A 16800-nucleotide genomic window follows, 5' to 3' on the forward strand; every position below is an offset into this window, starting at 1 on the left:
CAGAGTTGCAGCTCCTTACTGGATAATCACCAAGGCAGTTTGTGATAAGTATCACGCACAGTGATGGAAGCAGTTCAGAGTTTCTGAAAGTAAATAGGCTTCCATTAATTGGAAAGAGCAGTCTTTAATTACTTTTCTAGCCTGCACTAGCCTATTCTAATACATATCATAATTTAGAATACAGTATACTAACGTCTACAGAATTTTCATTGCAAAGGGTGAAGAGCTAACTCTTTTGGAGCCAAAAGTAGTTATACCATTGATTTTAACAAGGTCAAGAATTCACCACAGATAGATAAAGTTATTCCTGAGTAGCATTCAGTGCTATGCAAGCAAAAGCAAGTCACTTCTCCAAGCTCCTGTGGACTCTCCCACAGCTTGTTTTTATACTCAAATCTAGTAGCACAGGGACTGTCTCCCAGATTTGTTTGACCAGATTTAGGAGTGTGAGAAGAGCCGCACACAAAAGGTCTCAAGATGGTAAAAAGAAAAGCTAACAAAAATAACAAATCTACAAGATTTCTAAGCATTGGACGCATAAGAACATAACGCTCATCCTGGATCACGCAGCAATCTGCCCAGCCTGTGCCCAGTGATGGATAGTTGGGGAAGCAGCAGAGGTGGAGCTCCAGATTGGGCTTTGGCTCCAGTTTACCTGCCAAGATTCCCTCAGTCAGTTTTAAAGACCCTGTGAAGCAGAGTTTACTTCTGGAACATATGGTTTAACAAACACCTCTGGATTTCAATTAATAAGCCTATTTCTTTTTTTAACTCATTTTTACTTTTCAAGTCCACTATAGCCTACAGCCTATTCCCATTTTTTGCTTAGGCACTGCAAAAAAAATAAAATAAAATAAAATAAAAAAAGGAAGGTTTTGGTTTAACCCTAATGATTTCACTAGATTGTGAAAAACAAAGCCTAATCCTTGCTTAATCACATTTTCTGCAATATTAGTTATGTTACTGACTTCTGTCTTATCCTCAGAAGCTCTTTCCAATCCAGTGTATGGAAGGCATTCCTGCAGCTGGCAAAACACATCACATTTCTCTCTTTCAGTTACCTTTGTCTCTTTTGAGATAGGATAACCATAACTGCATGCAGTATTTAAGATACAGATATGTCATGAACATGCATAATAACATAATCATACTTTCTATTTTCCTTCTATTCTTTACCTAGTAATTTGTAAGGTTCCCTTTGAATTTCCTGAGCTGGTCCTTTCAAACAACTCTCCAAAATTATTTCAACGTCTGTGGGTACCTATACCATCCTGTCCATAAATATATAGACATGAACAGACAAGAATTTAGGGAAGATTCCTCCCTCTATATAACTATTTTGCAGTTACCATCATTTAATTTTGTTTGCCATCTTAAAACACAGTCACTCTGGATAATGTGATACTTCAGTCTAAGCTACTAAATGAATATTAGTCAAAAGTTAATTTTGGCAGATGAAACTTTTAATAATTTTCCTTTATAATAATTGATCCTATTATAACCAACTCAACTCCAAATTATTCAGGGGTCTGACAAGGTTGCAGAGTCTCACTGAAGTTTCCATTGAATATGAGAAGTAATATTGGTAGCACAATAGATCATACTGATGCAATCTTATAAAAGCAGACAGCATACAAGAAGATACAGTTAATGCTCCATGTGGCAATTACAGAATTTAGCTGTAGCACTTCGGTTGAATACTTGTACCATCTCCTAATTAAATGATTCCACTTCACAGGACAGCTGTATAGTCCTCTGATTGAGTAAATAAAGGATTGTATAAACTTCCATCACCTTAGCAAAGGTGTTTTTTTTTTCCTGTCTTTCTTTTCCTTTTGGTCCTTTTGCTTCTACACCTGTTATAAGGTAAGAAATATAAGAATGGAAAACAATTCTGAAAAATAAGTAACATAAGATGCAGTGGAATTCAGCATGCCTGTAGCACATACGTTTTCAAAAAAAAGCACCCCAAAATAAACTTAATTATATGCTAAATTTCTCCTGTTTCTGATTAAAGAAAGATTCCTTTATTTTCCAAAAAATAAAATTATGTCTATATATATATAATATCTAGGATAACTGAAGGAGAACATTCCCCTAGCACTAAGCCAAAGAGGGAATCACTTGGTAAGTAACAGCAGGAGCCTGATGCCATCCCTCCACACTGCTATCACCCGAAGAGCACCACACAGCTGCAGTTTTACAGAAGGACTTTTGAAGTTCTGTGACAATACAAAAAAAAACTCTGTTTTCAGCTTGTAGTCTCAAGACAGCAAGAGCTTTTCTGACATTTTCTGATATTAATAAATATTCTAAATTAACATATGAAATCATTATTTTTTAAAACACAATTATGATAATATACACATAAAATATGTGATCATGCTTTCATAGATTGAATGAGTACATAGGTGTTCTATAGGTCCTATATAAAAAAATAGGAAAATCATCTACTGTAGTGTCAGGGAATAAAGGAGTTCTGCCCATGATGCCCTGTTATTTAATAATTTTATATGGAACACATCAGATATATATTTCATGGAAAAGCATGAAGAGATCATAATTCTTCATTTATTTAGAAAATATCAACATATATGACATCCAAGTACTCTTAGTCTTACTTTTGCATGAGAAAAGAGTGAGCCAAACTCAGGTCTTCTGAAACATCACTGAATTGGATGATGGGTGAATTGCTGTAGCTTTTCCTATGCTTATGCCTCACATAAGATCACTGTTTACTGGCAATATCATTGTAAAATGTGCCTCATGTTCTATTTAGGATGCATCAGTAACTGCAACTTTTAGTGCATAGCCTGGGACTGGCTTTTGCAAATTTGTAAATTTACCTTGTAAATCTGGAGAACCCCAAAATTAGGTTCTCCTGCTCTGTTTACAGAGGAGAAATTGCACATGTGGTTTACAAAATGTTTCCCCAGAAGGAGAGCACTAAACATCTGAGTAATACGCGAGATTTACAAACTAAAGCCTACAAAAGTGGTTTTCCAAGAGTAGCAATGATTAACACAACCTGTCAGGGCTTTATTTATTAGTTGGGCTCTCTGCGCCAAATCCAACCACAGAGTTGGAGGCATGAGCATGCGTGTACACACGCGTGCACATGCACACACAACACACTTGTTGTTACAACATGCTATTATTTCCTTCCTTTCTTACAGAAAACATTGTAGAAGATTAACCAGCTCTCCCTTTTCCTCCTAGTACACTGTGATTCTCCAAAGTCAGAATTCGTGTCATTCTGAAATTCAAACTGGAGAAGGTTTTCTTCATTCTGTGCAGATCAAAGACAAACAGGGGAAAAAAAAAAAAAAAAACAACAAAACCCACCCTCATAAAGAATGCAAGGGCCTCTTCATTTCTAAGTTATGCAGATGACCCCTCCACAAAAATAACAATCTCTAGGAACTTGGAAGAAGAAACTGTAGTCTCAGTTGCTTTGACCTAAATAAAGTGTCTGTGTAATTATCTTCAACATGGCTTGCCAAAACATCATTTTATACTGTTCAAATGCATATTCTAAGAGGGGATGGAAATTTGAGGGACAGGATGGCAAGCAAAGTACATTTTATTTCTCAGAACAATTAGAAAGATTATAATAATACAGCAAATACTGTGCATCCTGCCACTATGTGCCATCTTCCATCCCAAAGGATCTCAAAGGGACTTGTCACTAATTCCATTTTTCTCGTTCCAAAAAATAACATGTCAACCTTTAACTATTTTGTTCCATACAGTACAATACATAAATTTCCTACTTCCGTTTTCATCCTCGTGACACTGCCAGTGTGCATTTCTTTGTTGTTGTTGTTTTTTTTTTTTCCAGTGACTTGGGATTTCATACAGTCTTGATAAACAGGCTTCTTTGCTCAAATACAAGCCATTTTTTGCTCATAAATCATACCTTCCTTCTTCATTGCAGACATTTTTCAAACCTTTTACTTGAATACTGGAGATGGTTGGGCAATTTTAGTTATGCAATAAGAAAACTGATAAAATTTTCTTTTGAAAGGATTTGCATGGAAACAAAATCTCAGTGCAGAAAAATCTCAGTTCAGAAAACTGAGGAAAATAGAAGAGACAAATATGTTTTTATGAATATATTTTTTAATAAAACTGAATTTCTTATCAAAATATCTATTAAACAAAATATGCTATTTTAAACTGATCATTCATTACACTGGAAGACATGATTTACAGGATGATGTTCAATCCTATAACATCTTTCTTTTGTAATAGAAGTACAGATTGATTTGTGAGATACACACCCCAACAGCTGCCTGAAACAGAGGATATGTTAAAAAATAGGAGAAAAATGTTCAACATTCTGATACATTTTGCAGATTTTTAATAAAAACTTAAGTTCTATTTCCTCAAAATCTGGAAAAAAAAAAAAAAAAGAGAAGAAAGAAAAATCTCAGTCTTTCTCCTTATTATCTTAAGCTGACATTTCCTCATCCTGGCAAATTAAATTCAAGCGCCTTTAGAACTCAACTGTTTGTAACTTTGAGAGGGATTTTTATAGACAGAAAATTATTCCCTGACTTGGAGGCTGGCCAGGGCACTGCAGAGAACAGCATCTTGAGAAAAAAACAAGGTCTGGTCAAAACAAGGGATATGCTCATGCTATACTGTTTAATATAAAACCGCCCTCCTGGAAACAGACGAACTGTCAGACACAGTGACCATTCCAAACAAAGCAGTAAAGCATTTCATCATGAATGTTATCCCACACTGTGTAATTTCAGACAATAGACACTAGTTTGTTAGCAATGTTTGAACAATTTACTAGTACATGTGAAGGCTGGTCAAGTAGAGAAAGGAAAAAATTTCCTGCCCCATACAGAAAACCTCAATGAGAATACAAAATACAGAGAGATGATTGCTCCCACCCAAGACCTTATCAGGCTGATATCTAGATGAATGCAGATAGTCCCTGTGTTGTTAGAGATTTATTAGAGCCAACAGTGAAAAGATAAGTAAGACAAAAATTGAGACTCAAAGTTCAAAGCATAAAATAGGTGATGAACTAGGAACATCTCAAAACTACCATCAGGAGACCCTGTTGGGATCAAATGTAAGCTCAGGAGAAATAATGTATTTGTGAGGAAAGTATGTGTCTTGATAAGATAAAGCTTCAGTCATCTCACAGAGCAGTGGCTGGGCATATTATTCACAAATATCACAGATACACACTATTACAAACTCAGCACATTAACATGAAGGTGGTACTGAGACTCAGTCAGCAGGATGTGGAAAGGAACATAGCAGAAAAACAACCAATAAACATCAGAACATGCTTTCAAAACACCCTGCTTACAGAAGAACCAAGTACAAGCCAGTCTTTTATCATCATAAGAATAAATTGCATTGGCACCAACATCAAGATGCCTGCAAGGTAAACACAAGACTTTGTACAATACTGGCATTAAAAAAGTAACTCTTAAACCCAGAATAAAATACCTTAATTCTCCAAGCAAGCTGGAAGCTCATAAAAACTACAAAAGAAAGAACTTGGTGTGAAATATGTTAAGTTAGACAATTGAGAAATTTAACTGTGTAAAAAAAGTTCTGCTAACCACATTTAATGTTGCTGTTTCAAGTACTCTAAAAAAAGCACATTAGGAAAGGTGGCTTCCCAAGAAGGGATATTGTGTTTTGATAGGCTGCTTGTGTGATACATTTACATCTGATATCTTCAAAAACTCTGCTTTCAAAAAGTGCCTCATGAGAGAGGACACTATATATGTAGGAAGGACTAAAACCTGAACTATGCACTGCTTTGGCTCTCTTTCTTTTTGTGTTTGAACATCAAACACCAAGGACATCACTTCACTTTTTGTTCACCTTTTTAGCTTACCCAATAACCCTTAACACTCCCTTTCAGGAAAGTATAACTTCTAGGTGCTGCCTTTTCTCCTTTCTTCCCATGAGTGCAGTAAAGATGAAGCTACTAATGTCCTTCAAATGAAATGACAGCAGCTGTAAAAGAGAAGGCATTGTCTGGGGTTCTAAAGAGACATGTTATTTGTCACCTTTTGCATTACCTGTTAGTGCTGTGCTGACTTACTCCTTTTTTCTCTTTTAAGTGGATTTCACATTTTCTCTAGCAGCTTCTTTGGCTTCTGCAGGCCTTTGTTTTGTTGTTTATTTTGGTTTTATCTGCAGGAACAATGCATGCTGTTTTTCCTATCGTGTTTTTTGTACACTGTGACCCAAAATCTAACACTTCCATTTCTTATTATCTACAACAGAAAATTCCATTGTTTTAAATTAATTTTTCTGTTGAGACCACCATCTGCCCAGCATAGGAACAATGACATAGCATGTCTATATGTTGTAATGTGGGTAGACATTAACATTGTGCCAGTGTGTTAAGCCAACCACACTCAGCCACAGACATCAAAGCATTAAACCTGACATGATAAACCCAGCTGATAATGAACCCAAATATGCTGACTGCAAGAAGGCAGGTGACTATCCCACTACTTATGATGTCCCATTTTTTGCAGCTAAGCAGGGTTTATGTCCTCCTATGTCAATTGAGTGTGCAGCTCACACACCGTATCAAGGCACCCACCTCCAAGAGGAAGCCAGGCCAATGGATACATTTCATGTATCTACAGCCACTAAATATTTGCAGTGTGCTAAAGCACACATTCAGATCGCAGCTTTCCCCTGCTAAGACTCATGTTTAAATAATTTTCAACTTCTTTTTAATTATGTGCCTTAGAGCCTGCTTTCCAGATTGAATCTTTACACTAGGCAGACTAGATCTATGCTAGAAGAGCATGTCTCGTTTCAGCAGGTATCTGGTTGGAGATGTCACCCAGAAAGCCAGCTGTCTTCTGCAGGGGAGGATGGAACATAAGTAAATAAAACTGAGGGGCTGAGTACCCCAGTACAAGCAAATATGTTGAGCAGGTTTGGATATGCACAGCATGCCTGCCCAGCAGCACATTGCCATAGGTGAGCAGAGCTTCTGATTCTCAGCCCCAGGCACCAAGGACAGTTTGCCATAGAGGGGCAACTAGAGCCAGGCTTAGGCTTCTAAGGGCAGAATTTGCTGTGTCTCAACTCAAATTCAGAGAGACAAGCAAGCTGAAAATGTCCTGAATTGTTGGCCATTTCCTTTAGAACAATGTAAATCATGGGAGAGGGATCAGCCGAGGAAGTAAAGGAGACAGGCAATTCCTGTGCTAACCAATAACCCTGTCAGGCCTTCCCATTACACATCTTCCCAAACCCCACCAACTGAGGCAATACTCAGAGGGACAAAGAAATCCATTAATTGTTTTCCCCTGAATATATCACAAACATCTCTTGCCCAGTGAACCATTCTCTCCTGTACATCCTGAAAAATCACAAAACCAGATTATCAGAATTTGTAAAAAGCATCACATTCAACAATCTCTATGATACTACATGTGTAGTATGTGGCTGAAGACTGGAATTTGATCTGTCTGATGGTTACAGGCAGCAAAGTCCCAAAATCCTTTATCATTTCAGTTCTCCCTGTGAGATTTAAGTGAGACTGCATTAAATGATGGCTGTTGGTTGTCTGAAGTTTCATTTTCAGAGGGATTCTCTTCAAAGGTCCACTCCTAAAAAGCGACTAAGAAATTTGTTTTCCCCACTGAAAACAGCTCCTCATTTTGGGAAGCATTGGAATTGGTTATTATTAATCCTCCCAGAGGCAAGTAGTCACAGTAGGTACCAGCAATATGCACCCACAGATTTCCAGGCGCTCAGTGTGGGAGCAGAACTGAAGAATTTCTTCCTTCAGTCATAATTATTTTTTTTTTCTTTTTGCCTATCTATAGTTTTCCCTGTAAGGAAAGTGATATTTGCTGTCATAGGTTCACCCTCACTACGTAAATTAAAAACATGCCCTTTCTCCATTACATGATTACAGGCAGACTTTCAACTCTGATAGTCTATGAGCTAAAGTCAAGGAACCTGTGCCAGCTGTTACAAAACAGTTTTCCTGGAAAATAGCCACCAGACCAGCAGTCAAACTAGGACATTCTACATACAAGGAAGAATAAAATAAAAAAAAAAAATAAAAAATAAAATAAAAAGCACAGCAGTACAACACATGATTTTAATTAAGTCAGGAATGCCATGAAATGTCCAGAAGAAAACATGTCTATATTAACCACTAAATTTGATGATCCATGAACAGTCACTGCAAGAAGAGTACTGTGGCACTGAATCACTCACCCCAGCATTTTCACTTTCAATTGAAATCTGTTGCAGAAATTCAGGTGTCTTTCTGTCCTGTCAAAACTTGGATACTTGCTCATCTGAGTATCTGAGAACATCACATTATGTGATGTGCCTCACATCCATCACATGTTCTTTGTTCTCTCATCATCTCCCCATGGAGGAGGAGTATGTGGCGCCAGGCCTCTTGTTTTCCTAGTTGTGTTTTTTTTCTCTGTTTTTATCTGCACATGTTGCTGCATACTGGATAAAGCAAGGTCACAAAGCATGTCTCACACTTGGAGTGGAAGACTCTGAGGCTTGTGATGGTCCTTAGCTTCTTAAGCTTTTGTTCTAATAGATGAAGAGCTTCCTTAAGGCTGTGTTTTGTTCACAGACAAGCTTTACCCAAGAGTGCTCTCTTGAGCCGGAAGAACAAAATTATCAGTGACCACCACCAGAACACCATTTACGTAGCTTTCTACAAACTTCAGTGGATAAATCTCAGGTGTCCCCCAGAGATTTCCAGTGAAGAGTTCTGGCTTGGGCCCACTTCTGATCAGAAATGACAAAGCCTAATGATCTACTATGAGCTATGACAACAAGAGAAAATATAGCTACTGTAGCTCTATTTAACACCCCAAACAAACTCTGAAACAAATTTTTATGCCATTTAACTTCAGGAGGAAGCTTTGGTGACTAAGACTGAACTCCCATGTGCTCAGAGGCTGGGGATTCAGAGCTAGGAGTCTACTCATCCTCCCAGAACTTAAAGACTCAGGTACCTCCAGACTATAATGTAGTGTAAAATCCAGAAGGAGCTGTCGCAAGATGTTACAACACTGCATGGGCATGATTGCTGGCATGTATCATGAGAAGAAGGAGGATGTTTAGTCAGCTTGTCCAGGATGTATTGAGAGCTGTTGGCAGCCAGGAGGGCAGTTTTGGGCAGTCATCAGGGAAATTGCAGATGGATTATACATTTTAGAGGGTCTGGGTATCTCAGTTCCAGAGAATGAACAGCTGCGAGGGGAAGGGGACATGTGACCACTCTCATCGTGGTTGGGAGATGCTTCTCTGGGACAGTCTCCAGTTGACCCTGTGCATTTTGATGTCAAAGCAAAGCAATCCTGACATACAGAGCTGACAGTGCAGAAGCCAAGTTGCACAGGAGACCACTGCTGCTCGTTTGGATTTAGCATTTTGGTTATAGAGACAGGGCATGTTTTTACTTACATAGTGAGGGTGAACCTATGATAGTAAATTACCAAAAGCAACTGCTGTTCCTGGTGATTGAGTTTCACAGTGTGGGACTGAAAACCTAAGTCAAAGAAGGAGGAAAATGTGTGTGTAAATACACATATTAGCTATCCTGGACATTCAAATTAATTGTACTGGAAGCAAGAAAGCTTACATGTAAGATAATGAACACAATGTCACGCCACCAAGAAAAAACAGAGAATCACAAGTTTAGCATATGCATATCAAGGTTTTTAATGTTATCAGAAGGGAATTTCTTTTAAGAAATGTTAAGTATTCTGATTTGGCTTGAACACAAGTATTCCCTTAGAAATGCCAATCAGTTAGGTAAAAAAATCTACAGAAGAATATTTTGTACAGGTCTTTTGTCCTAGATATGGGTGAAACAGGAATAATTTCATGATGAGGTATCTACTGTGTTCCCCAAACAGGGCTTAGTATAACATCAGTTCTAGCTCTACCCACATCCATCAAAGGACCCCACTCATAATTCTTTTCATTAGTATATTTTACTGTACATTGTAAGCATCATTTCAAGTCATCATGCTCATATTGTGCTTCTAAACATGCACAGATGTGTTTGTACAGGTCTATAAGGGTTAATTGTAACTTTACCAGTTATATATTGCAAACAAAACACTGACAATAAAACAAGAGACAGAAAATCAATATGGTGTCAGACAAATTAATTATCAATGGTATATGGAGTTAAAAATAATGGAATGAGATCATCCACTTAGTTATTTTCAGTGGTCTCTCTGTGATCCTCTTCTGAGTTCAGAACATTCTCCATAGGTCTGCAAAAGCAGAATAATTACCTGTTCAACCAAGCTCCTTTCTCCACCTGCTTCTGCAAGGAACTCTCAAATATCCTTCAGCAGCCCCACTCATAGATAGCCCTTTGCCTCAGATTATACCTGTTATCAGCTTGCTGGGACCTCCTGGTCCTCTTATATCTTATTATCCCAACTGGGAAGAGAGCACTTCCAAGTTCCAAATCTTTCCTCCTTCTCCCACTTCCTGCTCAGGTGCCCGGGGTTGAAACCCAGCTAAACACTCTGATCCTCACCTCCCACAAAGTCCTGCTCTTTCTCCCTGCTTTCCTATTTCCCTGGCCTGGATTTTGTTCCCATGCATTCCTCATTCTCTCCTTGCTACTTTTTTCTGTCCCCTATTTTGCATCTTCCACATCACCCAGGTTTTCTGAACCTTTTCTTGAAATTTTTTTGAAGGGCTTCCATAGCTCCATCCCACCTGCAGCTCCTATGATGTATGCTTCATGCCTTTAGGCCAGGTTTCCGACTCCAGTGATAGTTACAGAATGTTCCTTTCCCAAGACAAAGGCAAATGTCTCTGGGCCAAATCCTGAGCTGATATGCATCAGCTTGGGTCCCCTGATTTCTGAAGAAGAGTGCAGGCTCAGGGCAGCTGGTACACAGCTTCACCCTAAAGGATGACTGCAACACATCATACAGAATTGAGAAGTTCTCATTACCCCGGTAATGGCTACAGCTAGTCCTGCCTAAAAGCCAAAGACGGGAGCTGGTATATTGTGGTTTTATAGTTGTGGGTCATTCACAGTTCTGTCAGATACATAATAATCACAACAGACTTTGCTTGGCTCCTTTCAAAAACTTGGAATTGCTTTGGGGGAAAGGGGTGAAAAGCAACAAAAGGACTTTAAAGTGTATTCATTGAGGTCACCAAGTTATGACACATATATTTGGTTAAAAATATTATATTTTTGTTCATTGTCGCAAAAACTGGCAGTTCGGATTTACAAGGCCAGTTTCCATCTGCTAACTCTGCTGGTCTGTCTGGAGTCTCCCCTAGTGTCAGCATGTGAAAACAGTGGCCTCCAATAACCAGTGTTTACATAGGACTAAATGTGATTTTTCAGGTCCCCCTCCCTCCTTGATTACCAGCCTTTAATTAATAGGGCTCAGGGGTCAGTAACTCAGACTTTCTGTATTATGAGATCCTTTCATCAACAAATCATGGCTCAGATCATAGCTCCAGGCCCAGCCCTGAGACAGCAGTAGGTGATGACAGTGAGTCAGCCCAGGAGCAGCCCTGGGAGGCTGAAAGCTCAGAGGCAGCTCTGGCAGCAAGCAGACCCCTCCTGCCCTTTCCTCAGAGCAGGAAGCACTATTTACAACCAGCCTATAACCCTCCCCATGACAGCTCAACTGTCCCTGGGAGCCACTGTCTACCTGCCTGTGGGAGAGGGAAGCAGCTCCACCCGCACACCTGGGCACAGGCAGGTTCACAAAAGCCTTACGCCTGTGCACGGACACATAAATCTGCCCCAACAGGTTTCTCTCCTCAGCGGCAAAATGACTGAAATATTCTGCAGATGGTAGGTCTCTGAGCAAGATAAATGAATTACCAACCAGGGCCAAGCCCTTGGCTAGAGAGACTTTGAGCCACACTGATATGATACAATGTGGAGATTTGCTCACACACACGCCTCCCTATATTTCCCTGCAAACCAAAGCTGTTGTCCAGCAGATTCTTCTTGCAGTAAACTTTGATTAGCGCTTATTCTATTGCTTTGGCCATCCTTCTTTTTCACCCCCTTCCTTTGTTTAGACTTTTTAACCTTATAGCTTCCAGTGTGCTGTCCTGAGTGATGCAAACTAGCAAATCACAGCGTAAAACCCACCTGAATAATGGTGCTACAAAGGAAGAAACAGAAGACGCTTAGCAGAAAGCTGCCAAGAGAGGCTGTGAGATGCCGGATAAAAGCGAGGGATGTATCTGAGGAAACAAGGCAACTGCAAGAGATAAGAAGGCAGATATACAGATCTAAGCTCAAGAAATAAAGCAGATTTTTTTAAATCAGGATAACAATAAAGACAAAGATGAGAGAAGAAAGCAGGAAGAACAATATTGAATTTATCAAGACAACACTGAACAAACAAAACAAAACTTGAAAGTACAGTAGTAGGAAGAAAGTGCAAGAGAGGGAAATACTTTATTGCAATGCTGGGAAAAAGACAGAACTCTGTAAATGACATGGCACAAATCATTAAAAGGAGTGGAGTATTCTGCAAAGACTTAGAGTCTTGTGTTTAGAGTAACTAGCTGAGAAAAGAGGTTTTACCTTCAAAAAAGCACCTTAGAAATCACAAGTGAAGGAAATACGTGGCCTGACCAAAGCATTAGGTCAAGGCACTGGCAGGCAGTTGCCTTTGATAATCTATGGAACAGCCTGTCAGCTGTGTGCCCTTTCTGCTGTCTGTTTGGTGTCCTGTATAAAAAGAGCTGTTGGTTCCCCTTGCAGGAGATGTTTGTCTCTCTCACAACAAAACACCAGGGCAGTTGGCACAATTTACTCTCTGAGCAGAGGCACTGAGAGCTGACTGGTCATAGAAGGATTTTTTTTTTGTACATTATAGGTGACAGAAACAGAGATATTATGAATGAACAAATACAACAGCGCTGCTGCAATTATATGACATGGCCCTGGCTAGAAGGGCCTTTGAAGACTGTTTCAAAAGTGAAGCTCATACAGCAGCCTATAACACCAGCCATGCAGATTTGACTGTCAGCCCCTGAATATGACTATAGCATCAATGTGTGGGATCAGAACAAACTTCTTTCTCCAACAGTGCCCCAATACAAGTGCATATGAAGTGGCTAAAACCAAGGCAACATGTACAACATTTCTCTAAATAGTCTTCCAGTTCCCAGCCCTTTGTGGCTTAGCAACTTTCTAGCCCAGAGATGTTTCTGTGTATTCAGGAATCCTCAGCTTCTACTGATTTTTAGTAGCTACAGTTGTGGCCTGGGATCTGCTGTTTACCCATGACAAAGGCGAGAAAGAGTATGTCTTATATGTCCTGTTAGCATTCAAGCAAACATCGTGTTTAGTATTAGAAGCCAGTATGCATGTGGTTGCTTAGGAATGAGAAACATCCCTTCAATATGCCCTCCAATACGTACCAGGTTGCTGCGGGATGTTTTTGTGCATTCAACTTGAGCAGTTACCAAGGTCTGGAGTCCATGGGAACATGACATTGTAATCTTGGTCATGTTTTATTTATGGGGAGTAGTGCAGCAGATAGGGTGTGTTAACAAACAAAGATGATTGCTTCAGGGGCACTCTCTTGTCCTGAGGTAATTAAGACAAAGTAGTTTCCCTGGTTGGGGGATTCATGCTGCAGACAACCTTTCCCTTGCTAAAATGATGTGCAGCAACTGGGCCAAAAATGCTAAATCAGAAGCAGCATGGGTAGTGTTTTATCTTTGGTTAAAGGTACATCATTAAATGGCACTGGCATAAATTATACTTCTTAAAAATCCATATAAACATTAAGAACTACTGAGAAGAAAATGTCAGGCTCAGAGATTGCAGATTTTCAACTGGAGAAATATCCAAATAATTGCTGCTGTGGCCCAGCATCTCTTTCACAGCCTGAACTGAACATAGTGACTGTCACTAAGGCCACCCTAACCACAAACCCTGAGAGATGTTGGCCTCACAAAACATGTAAACTTGGAGTCAGGCTCAGCTGTCAATCTCAGCATCATGAGGGAAATCTATTCCACTGTCAAAGGTCACAACTCAGACACTTATGGCTGCTCACATTTGTTGGTTATTTGCAAACTGTATGGCTGTGATCACAGCCCTGCAGTACTTGCTCCGGAAGAACTCACAGAAATACACACAAGACACAGCGCAGGTTTTGCCAGGAAATACAAAGTCCCCTTGCCCATTGCCTCTTCTCACTTCTTTTGTCTCTCCTCCCATCCTTTCCACTGCAGCAAGTCCAGTAGGAAAACACCCTCCTGCTTCTTACTCTCCATGTCAGGTCAGGCTCTGACCTCTCAGGTGTGTTGGTTGGATGAGGTCAGGCTCATCCCCTGTGGTCCAGCACAGTTGTGCTGTGCTCCCCCTGAGAGGAGAAGATGGCCTTGTCCCTCGCAGTTTTTGGCTGGCCCATTGAAAACAATGGGAGTCTTTTCAGAGACTTGAACAAGCTCTGGGCAATGCTTGTATGGAAAAGCATTTTTTCTTATACCTTCAGCTTGCCACATCTGCCAAAGGATGGATGTTCCTTTAGGACTGAGGAGAAACAAGATGAAAACCCACCAAGATTGGACTCAGGAGATCCACACAAAACCGGTTACGTCACAGTTTTTTGTATGACCTTGGAAAAAAATTTAACTTTTTTGTGTTTCAGATCCCTATTCAGAAAGCTCCTGTAATATTTTTTTATTCTTACTGCTTATATATACTGCCCAAAGGTATTAAGTTTCTCACAAAGCCAGAGGTAGCAAGCTCCACCATTGCTTCTCCGAGACAGTTACAAGCATATGGGGTATTTCACAGGCATTAACAATAAAGTATTTCATTTTCAGGATTCCCCATCTTTCACTAATAGGCTACATTTGCTGTGTAGGATGCTTACAGCAATGCTGCTGTCTTCTGTCACCATTAACCCAGAAGAGTGGTCTGCTCAAATGAGACACAATTTGAAAGGAAAGAATAAATACAGTTAATGAAACCTGACAGGTACCTTTCACACCTTTCCAGGAAAAGACATTAATTGCCCCCTTTGCTTTTAGCTGTCCTACATTGATATTTTAAAATAGATCAATATAGTATAAAACCAGTATCTTGATTGCTTGAACTGTATGTTTAATTAGGCTAATTTGCATTTTTCTCTGAGTTAAATTAAGAGCTAAATTCGGGTCTGGTGGAAGAAGGAGGAACTCTTTCAAAGGTTATGTTGCACTAGTTTACACCAGGGCTGAATCTGGTCCACAGGTCTTCACTTATGCTTGATAAATCCTGGCTGAAGGCAAGTGTTGCCATTGAACTCCCTTGTTTACTAAACATTTTAAAAAGTATCTGCTCTTTTAAGATGCCAATCAATGGAGCCACGACCACTGGTTTGTGAGAAAAGGAAAGCTTTGCCAAAGGAATGATTTGAGAGTTGTATAGGGTGAAATTCTTTGTGAAGGTGCAGTGGATATGTTTCTTCTTCTAGGTACCATGGAGGCATATGATGAAACCATGGAAGGGGAGAACATCTTTACAACATGGCTTTTCCTACTTGGGAAGAGTTAACTCCCTGCTTCATTTTGGTTCCTTCTTTTGCTCTTTTTAGGATAAACAATGCCAATTATTTCAGTATTTTCATCAAACATACACTGTAGACTTCTGGTCACTTCCTTTGCTCCCTTCAGGAAAATCCTTCAACTGGCTTACATTTTTCTTCAGTAGTAAGAACTGAACCCACAGCTGAATGTCCAAAGTCCTCACCAATGATGGCCAGAATGGACATGATATAATTTGCAGGCACTCTCTTGTTGATACATCCCATGGTATCTGCCTTATTTTGCAACAGCATTGTTGTTGTCTCCCTGTCACTTGTGATACATCATGTTCTTTTCTCATGACCAAAAGCTGTTTAGTGAACCTAGTGAGATATTAAAATCACTTTGAACACCACCACCAACCTTCAACACACTTCTGATCTCTTCCAACTTAGAATCACAGAATCACAGAATTACATACCAAACTTAGCTCAGTATATAATAAATTGTATCTCCAGCCAAACATCTAAGGTTTTAATGAAACATTGCATAGAATTTCACCTAGGACTGATCCCTTAAAACCTGCTCTGATTTGAGAGTGACTCCTCCAAGATGGCTTTGTTCCCCTCAGGCTGTATGTCCCTCTTCCTGAACAGAAAAGATACCCTGAAGAGAAAATCAGGAGCATGTAGGAATTCGAACAAACTGAAATATGATGCATGCCTGGTAGACACAGAGGCAAGCCAAACAACACATTTCCTGTAAGAGTGTGGGTTTTCCTACTGTCCTCTGTGCTCAAAGTATCTGAATTCAGCTTCTATTTTTCTTAAGCAGCCTATTGTGTGGGAGAACTGCAAAAGCAGATCACCAGTCCTCTGGGCCTGGAGCGTTTTGCAGGAACTGAGAAACTTCCCTCGAGGCACAATTACCTGCACAAATCAGTTCACATTAACAATTTAGGGAGAATTCAGCGTCCAGTCTTGCCTGGCTAGGGGAAGATTGACCAAAACCTCATCTGTGGGAAAACAGCATGGTGAAGAGAAACATACTGGTTTTGCACTGAGGAATCACTCATCACCAGGATTAAACTGGTAACATGAAATCATGTCTGAATAAGAGCTAACAAAAGAAACAGTCTCTGAGTATGGAAAATCATGTGAACTCTGTGGCCAGAGTTTCTGCATATCAAGACAAGTACATACTTCTGGGAAAAATAGCTTGAGAGATTACGTCAGACTGAAATGACAAAAAACTACTTAATTCTGCTGGCTG

At 39.7% G+C, this 16800-nt stretch overlaps 1 long non-coding RNA gene across 1 annotated transcript; it reads right to left on the reverse strand.

The window, feature by feature from the left end:
* Positions 1–3565: 3565 nt before the first annotated feature.
* LOC133274795 (uncharacterized) lies at positions 3566–7823 on the reverse strand. Its single transcript, XR_009745272.1, has 3 exons — positions 7750–7823; positions 6063–6863; positions 3566–3964 (listed from the first exon to the last, which is right to left on the reverse strand). It is a non-coding gene; the product is annotated as an uncharacterized LOC133274795 (long non-coding RNA).
* Between the last annotated feature and the right edge of the window lie 8977 nt (positions 7824–16800).

The sequence above is a fragment of the Pezoporus flaviventris genome, unplaced genomic scaffold (genome assembly GCF_033815535.1).
Source record: "Pezoporus flaviventris isolate CSIRO_AGI_PZ_B2104156 unplaced genomic scaffold, CSIRO_AGI_Pfla_v1 ptg000036l, whole genome shotgun sequence".
Classification (NCBI taxonomy): Eukaryota; Metazoa; Chordata; class Aves; order Psittaciformes; family Psittacidae; genus Pezoporus; species Pezoporus flaviventris.